The sequence below is a fragment of the Nicotiana sylvestris genome, chromosome 1 (genome assembly GCF_000393655.2).
Source record: "Nicotiana sylvestris chromosome 1, ASM39365v2, whole genome shotgun sequence".
Lineage (NCBI taxonomy): Eukaryota > Viridiplantae > Streptophyta > Magnoliopsida > Solanales > Solanaceae > Nicotiana > Nicotiana sylvestris.
Window position 1 is genome coordinate 5,845,887 of NC_091057.1, and position 7,958 is coordinate 5,853,844.

General features: G+C 35.4%; 1 long non-coding RNA gene across 1 annotated transcript; it reads right to left on the reverse strand.

Annotated features, from left to right (window-relative positions):
* Positions 1–802: 802 nt before the first annotated feature.
* On the reverse strand, positions 803–2,452 carry LOC138878612 (uncharacterized). The gene is made up of 2 exons (XR_011402531.1): positions 1,905–2,452; positions 803–1,012 (listed from the first exon to the last, which is right to left on the reverse strand). It is a non-coding gene; the product is annotated as an uncharacterized lncRNA (long non-coding RNA).
* Positions 2,453–7,958: the final 5,506 nt, after the last annotated feature.

Genomic DNA, 7,958 nt, shown 5'->3' on the forward strand with positions numbered 1-7,958 from the left:
GTGCGGATTCAGGTTGGTGACTTAAGGAAGGAGCTATTATTATATCTAAGGAAAGTTAAGGGTGAATTAGAAGAAGATAAATTGGTTAGCCATGGTTGAATTGGCATAGTGATGGCGGTGCGTGTGAGGCTTGTCGACCGCCATAATTGATGATTATTCAGAAGTATTCTACTGTTATGGCCTGTTATGTGTAGGAGGATCCCGGAAGGGATATGGTGGCTTGGACCACTACTTATAGATTTGCATATTCTGTGGTTATGAGAATTCACCTGTGTGTTGTTATGGTTCTCCTGAAGTGATTTAAGTGAAAAGTTTTTATATGATGAAGTGTTAATCTATTAGTGGTTCTGGAGTTATGATAAAATCGTTTTCTATCGTATATTGGCATGTTGGGTGCATTGAGTGGTATGGAATTTGAAGTGAGAATCAAGGTTCCAGTTCAGTGTTGACAAGGGATGTCACGATCTCGGATGAGCAGGAAAGGAGTTTCGATGTTTAAAGTAAGTTGGTATTGTCTTCAGCGTCACCTGAGATTGGTGTTTTGTGAAAAAGGCTTGCATCTTGGTTAAGGATTCTTGATCATTTTTCAATGTTAGTATAGCTAGTAGTTTGGATGTACAGACCTGTTATCTGTTACGGAAGTGTCACGACCCAAACCGATGGGCCGCGACGGGCACCCAGTACCTTACTTGACCGAGTACCATTGTAATGTACCTTTCTTATTACATCATTATATACATGTGACATATGGGCCTAATAGGCTAACATAATCATTTATAAACTCAAACATAGGCCGACATGGTCGTACAATTTTTCACATACACGACATATGTCTACAAGCCTCTAAGAGTACATAAGTGTCACAAAGGTCGGGATAGAGTCCCGCCATATCAAACAATAGACGTCTAAATCATACTAACCAAATACGCAACTCCGAAGCAAATGGAGCGCACCAACATCTTCCGCTGAGCTGATAGCCTACTTGGAGGGCTCTCGACCTGTCTATCAGGACCTGCGAGCATGAAACGCAGCGTCCCCAGGCAAAAGGGACGTCAGTACGAATAATGTACCGAGTATGTAAGGCACATAAATAAATACATAGGAGATATGGAAGACATATGGAGTACATGACTCAACCCGTAAGTCTGAATAACTTTGTAAATCATAAATTATTTTCAGCGTCATGCATATGCGTATGAATATCATGTCGCGCATAAGTATAAGTTTCATAACATCATCAGCCTCTGAGGGCATCCCATCATATCATATCGGCCTTTGTGGGCAAAGTCATAATCGTATACCAGCTAATCAGGTGGTGGTGCGTATATAACGCCATAACCATTCCCATATCCCATATACATATATATACATACATATATACGCGTATATAACGCCGTTTGAATACATACATATATATGCGTATGTAACGACATTTGAATACATACCCATATATGCGTATATAACGCCGTTTGAATCATATTTCAGCCACTGTGGGCAACATCATCATCATATACCAGCTGATCAGGTGGTGGTGTGTATATAACGCCGTAGCCTTTTTCCCATATTCCATATACATATATATACATATATACGCGTATATAACGCTATCTGAGTCATGGGTTAATGTACATGTATAAATATATGAAATGCATATGAAATACGATAACAAAATCTCTTGGTACGTCATAAGACCATTATACCTCTGATTAATATCATAAACTCATTTTACGTATTTTTTGAGACCCATGAACAGACGATGGAATAATAAGACGTATGAAAATTTAAGAACATAGGCACTTCTAATACTTTTATGAATAGAGTCATTAATAAAATATGTGTATTTGCATGTTTCGTTCGTATCGTATAGATCATGCCAAAAGAAAGAAGGGATAGCTTTAACATACCTTTAAGTCCAACTATCTACTTGTATCCGTGAACAATCTCCTCCACGCGTGAATCATAATCATTTGACCCTCTGAAAAGGAAGGAAAGATCGGAGAGATGAGTAAAGGGTAGTCATTTCTTGCCTTCTTTGACGTTCCATATCTCTATGCATAACTTTTTTTTAATCCTGAACTCATCTGTAATTGAATCTTTTTTTTTATCTGAGTTACTTCTACTACCTAATACCCTTCTTGGCAGCTTCTTTTTCTTTGGATTTTTAACATTTAAGGGATGACTTGTCTCCAAAGAAGCATAATCCAAAATTAAATCTTGAGAGATGTTGCCTTGTTGGCTAGGATTTGAGATTATCGGAAATACCAACTCATTATCATCACTTTGTTGTAAAGGAAACATTACAAAAAATAATTTCCAAACAATTCAACAGCTAGCTAGCCACTTCTGAGGATTCTCTCTCTAATACTTAGTAAGGGAGATGGCTATATTAAAAGGTGGAAGATATGGTTGTTTTGGATTTCTTTGATATCTTCCATGGGTCTCTGGAATGCCATCAATCCCTTTTCTCAAAGTGATATCAAAGTGATATGTTGATCATGCCACCTATTCTAATAAGTACATGAGTCACAATTTTTCTAAAGAAAAATCTGCCACGTTAAACCACAAATTTGTGGTGGTACCTTTAATTAATCACCACAAATTTTTTTAATTATCTTGTTAATATCCCATTAAACCAATAATTAATTAATTACCCTTATAATGAATTATCTCAAATTACTTAAAATTCTACTCATTTTTAATATACTTTATATATCATACTATCGCGGTCATATGGTATCTTATATGGTACTAGTCCATAAGTATCGGCTATTATAGCTCGGACCAAATTTTATCCCAAAATGACAAATTTCGATCAACCTCATTTTCTTCAACTCGTTTACCCTGTCACCTTCACGACTTTACTTATCACTTGTTATAAATATCATAAATACCTATAACCTAAAAAAATTAGTCTTGTCCTCATCTTAACGTACTACTATTACAATATTAAAATAATAAATCGTGGTACCATATAAAATCAATACATATACTATTATTTTGTTAAAACATCCATGTAAAAATACATATATTTTTTTAATTTTTAATTTTGCTAATCTCGTATAAAGAGTACAAAGCCTTCTACGCTTAAATCTTAAAATAATAAAAAAAAAATCCTTCTTTTTTTGCGAGAAAATAATTTCTATCTTTACAATAAAGAAAATTGAAAATAACTTGACTAACTTATCGACGACAATTTTTATTATAATTTCCAAGCCAATTACATCTTTATGAAGAGAAGAAAATAAGACCACATCATAACCACATACGTGATTCCTCCACTTTATTCAAATAGTGCTTTCATGCTTATCTTAGTTGATTTAAAGTTCAGGAGAATTGAGCTCTACTTTTGGACTTCTTTTCATCAAGGACACACTTAAGTTTTTAATCGGCAGCTCTTTAAACTATTCCACACTAACATAATATCTAGCGGTATCAAGGTTGTTAACTTACAGGATTTCATAATAATAATGTCTTAAACCCTCTATAACTTCCTAATAGACATAATCCTTTCGAACTCATGTGGATTTACTACGACACATCCAATTGCCAAGGTATGGGGTGTAACATCCTTCCCCCTTTTAGAAATATTCGTCCTCGAATATTAACTCTTTGAGATTTTCAAAACTCTCGCTAGGGTCTCCTCTGTATAATAAAGTAAAACCAAACCTCTATCTAAGCTCTAGACTATTTACGACCTTTTGTACTTGAGTATCTTGTATCTTCTTTTTCTTTATCTTACTTATCTTGCATCGTATCTTCTGTTTCTTCCGTAACTTTCCTTCCACATAAGTATAATTTATCTCTACAACCTGAAGCTCTATTATAATACTTGCACCTTTGGTGCATACACAATCTGATGGGAGCTTCATACTGACTTCTTATGAGGCTGATACTCTTTGGTTGGCTTCATCGTAGAGCCGTTATAAAATATGGCTACTGTACTATCTCTCTTGTACTTCTGCTATTTACGAGTGATCCTGAGGTCTATAATTCTCTTGGTCCACTCCTGTTTTACTTAGTCGATGTAACTCTTTAGTTTTCTCTTCTTTCTGATCAGCCTTTATGTAGGCTTAATCTATCTTCTGATCTGCGGCTTCTGGTATTATTTATAACTTTAGCCTTTCATAGGCGCTGCGGGATATTCATGATAAAATCCTTTAACAATTCCATCCTTCATCTATGACCTGGGCTCCATTCTTTCTTTTAACGTATACCAGAATCTTCTACGGCTGTATATACTGCAGGTATAGAACTCCAAACTTTTAAGTGCGTTCATAACGTCACCAACTCGGGATCATTGATCGAATAATTCCTTTCGTTCTGTCTTAGCTTTCTTTAAAGTCAGCTATTACTTTTCCTGGTCTTTCATGTTGCAGGCATACTTAGCTTATTTTAGTTCCTACGCATGCTAGTATTTTCGTGCAGCTCATATGATCTTGAATATTACTTTTAATTTTACTTCCCGTTCATTAGCCACGGTAGGTAATACTTTCCTTTGGAGTGCTTACAATGTTGTTGTGAGACTGTTGTTACACGATCATTTCTCTTTAGGTCGTTGTGCTTAGGTTGAAGCCCTCTTCCTTATTTCTTCAGCTAGTCTTTTGTTGTAGTAATTAGGGAGAACCCTTGACTCTCGTAAAGCTGTGAGCTTATTACGGACCTTTTGATGTCCTTCCTTGCCTATAATCATCCGTAGTTGCTTACCTCTTTGCTCTTATGCTTGTAGGGTTGCTTCTAAACTGATATTTTGACTGCCTTCCTAGTGGCACTTTCTTTTATCCTCGTAATACTCATACGATACCTTTAACTACCCCAACTCCTATTTGAATATATCTCAAGTATTATAATGACACTACTGCGAGGTTGAATTCTCCATGTTGGGGTTTACTATATTTATATTGCATGATATGCTGATTTGTTTGTAACTTCTTGTCTACTCATGACTAGGCTCTTCATGAATCAACTACTAATTACTCGTTGGCCCACTCTCATATCCATGTTCTGCATAATCTTTCTTGAGTTATTTCCTTGTCTTAACTTACCATACGTACTGGCTCATTCTCTATCAATAACATCTCGTACAGAAACAGTTACTTTTTTTTTGACGCCGTGCTTACATAACGTTCTGGAATCATAGCATATCTGTAACATTTGGATAAGTGCACCCTCATACATTTCTCATTTTTTTTATCGTCTTCTTCCTTTATCATTCCATATTTCTAGAACCACTTAATCCTGATTTAATGCCACCCCACTCTACATTCCCTCCTTTAGGAAAGTACTAATATTTAGTGCTACAACGATCTATCTATAGATGGTTTACCTCTTCATCATTGGCTTCTTCTCACATTACTGATGACCCTTACTCACCTTGCGGTAATTCTTTTGTATCAAGGATAATGAAATTCCTTACTCGTGAGGGTGGAACTTAGTGTAACTGACACACATAGTCCCTTAAGCTTAACTTTGCTCACCTTGCTTGCTTTAGGGAAGCATTTTCCTGAATGATCATCCTCTGAATTTCTCATGAATCTTCTTCTGTTGTCTATTCTATTATCGCCGAAACGAAACTGAAACTCTCATGATGCCGAGTATTATCCCATCACTCTGTCCCTGATTCATGTTTAGTTTATCTTGTTCACCAGCCCATACTGATTTCTATTATTCTGGGGTCTAACTTTTCCTTCCGGTAGTTGCGTTGGAGTCACGAACTCATTTCTCGAAGTGAGGATGTGACTTTATGGCCTATACTCTTTTGTTGTCTCAAGGCCTGTCACTTCTTGTCGTTTTCTTTTCACTTGACTATAGATTTTGTAATATTGTCATCTTTTGATCTACCATTGTCATCCATGTATCACATCTTATTCATAATGCTTCCTTATCTCTCTTCTTATTTCCCTGCTAATATTTTTGCATATCCCTTTTCTTGTGAAACTTCAATACGACATTCTTTCGCTTTTAGTTTTCCTTTGCTCCATCCAGTGGCTCTTCAAGTTGCTTAACGTTCTCGTTTTACTAGAGACGCGAGCCACATTAAGGTAATATTTATCCCTTCAAGGCTTATAGTTCATGTCTTTGTAGCACTCATATCTGGCTGCACTATTTTAGAGTGCACTATCTAGGCATCTCATAAAGAGATCTATTAACACATTGTCAATATCCTTCGAAAATGTCAACTGACGCAATCAATCCATCCATCATATCTTCTTATACTATTTTTATTAACCCCCATAGGGCATATCTGGAGGGGTGCGACCAATTGTATATACCTCTGTTACTATTGACTATAACTCAAAAGGCTAATGTTCCTCTGCCTCAATTACAAACGTTGTTAGCCTTCATTAATTGGGTGCCTCGTACCCTTCTTCATCTTGCTTCTCTTGCTTGTTGAAACCTATATTTATCTTCTTAATCTCCCATTGTCTTTTACCATAAAGATGGATAGGCATTATTGCCTTAAGGCTTCTTATCAGGAAACTTGTACCTTTCAGTACACCCATGATCTGCTAAAGACCTCACATTTACTTATCATAGGCATCATACAAAAATTCAATTCCTCTGACTTAGCTTTTCCACAACAATCTCTCTTTCCAACCTTCTTTCGGGAAGTAGGCATCGTCTTATTACGAATAAAATAGAATTTCAGAACTTGGATTCTTATAAGTGAGCTCTACCACACGATCTAGAGTAAGAAGAAAGAGTGACAATCCTAAATGCCCTGTAGCCTCCTGCTTATAAGTGTGGTGCACGACACACCCATACACAAGACTCTACTAGACACGGCTTGTAGACTCCCTAGGACAGAACTGCTCTGATACCACTTTTGTCACGACCCAAACCGATGGGCCGCGACGGGCACCCAGTACCTTACTTGACCGAGTACCAATGTAATGTACCTTTCTTATAGATGTTACACCCCATACCTTGGCAATTGGATGTGTCGTAGTAAATCCACATGAGTTCGAAGGCAATATGTCTATTAGGAAGTTATAGAGTGTTTAAGACATTATTATTATGAGATCCTGTAAGTTAACAACTTTGATACCGCTAGATATTATGTTAGTGTGGAATAGTTTAAAGAGCTGCGGATTAAAAACTTAAGTGTGTCCTTGATGAAAAGAAGTCCAAAAGTAGAGCTCAATTTTCCTGAACTTTAAATCAACTAAGATAAGCATGAAAGCACTATTTGAATAAAGTCGAGGAATCACGTATGTGGTCATGATGTGGTCTTATTTTCTTCTCTTCCTAAAGATGTAATTGGCTTGGAAATTATAATAAAAATTGTCGTCGATAAGTTAGTCAAGTTGTTTTCAATTTTCTTTATTGTAAAGATAGAAATTATTTTCTCGCAAGAAAAGAAGGATTTTTTTTATTATTATTTTAAGATTTAAGCGTAAAAGACTTTGTACTTTTTATACGAGATTAGCAAAATTAAAAATTGAGAAAATATATGTATTTTTATATGTACGTTTTAATGAAATAATAGTATATGTATTGATTTTATATGGTACCACGATTTATTATTTTAATATTGTAATAGTAGTACGTTAAGATGAGGACAAGACTAATTTTTTTAGGTTATAGGTATTTATGATATTTATAACAAGTGATAAGTAAAGTCGTGAAGGTGACAGGGCAAACGAGTTGAAGAAAATTAGGTTGATCGAAATTTGTCATTTTGGGATAAAATTTGGTCCGAGCTATAATACTCGATACTTATGGACTAGTACCATACAAGATACCATATGACCGCGATAGTATGATATATAAAGTATATTAAAAATGAGTAGAATTTTAAGTAATTTGAGATAATTCTTAATTATAAGGGTAATTAATTAATTATTGGTTTAATGGGATATTAACAAGATAATTAAAAAAAATATATGGTGATTAATTAAGGGTCTAGATAAGCCATAACGTGGCAAATTTTTCTTTAGAAAAATTGTGACTCATGTACT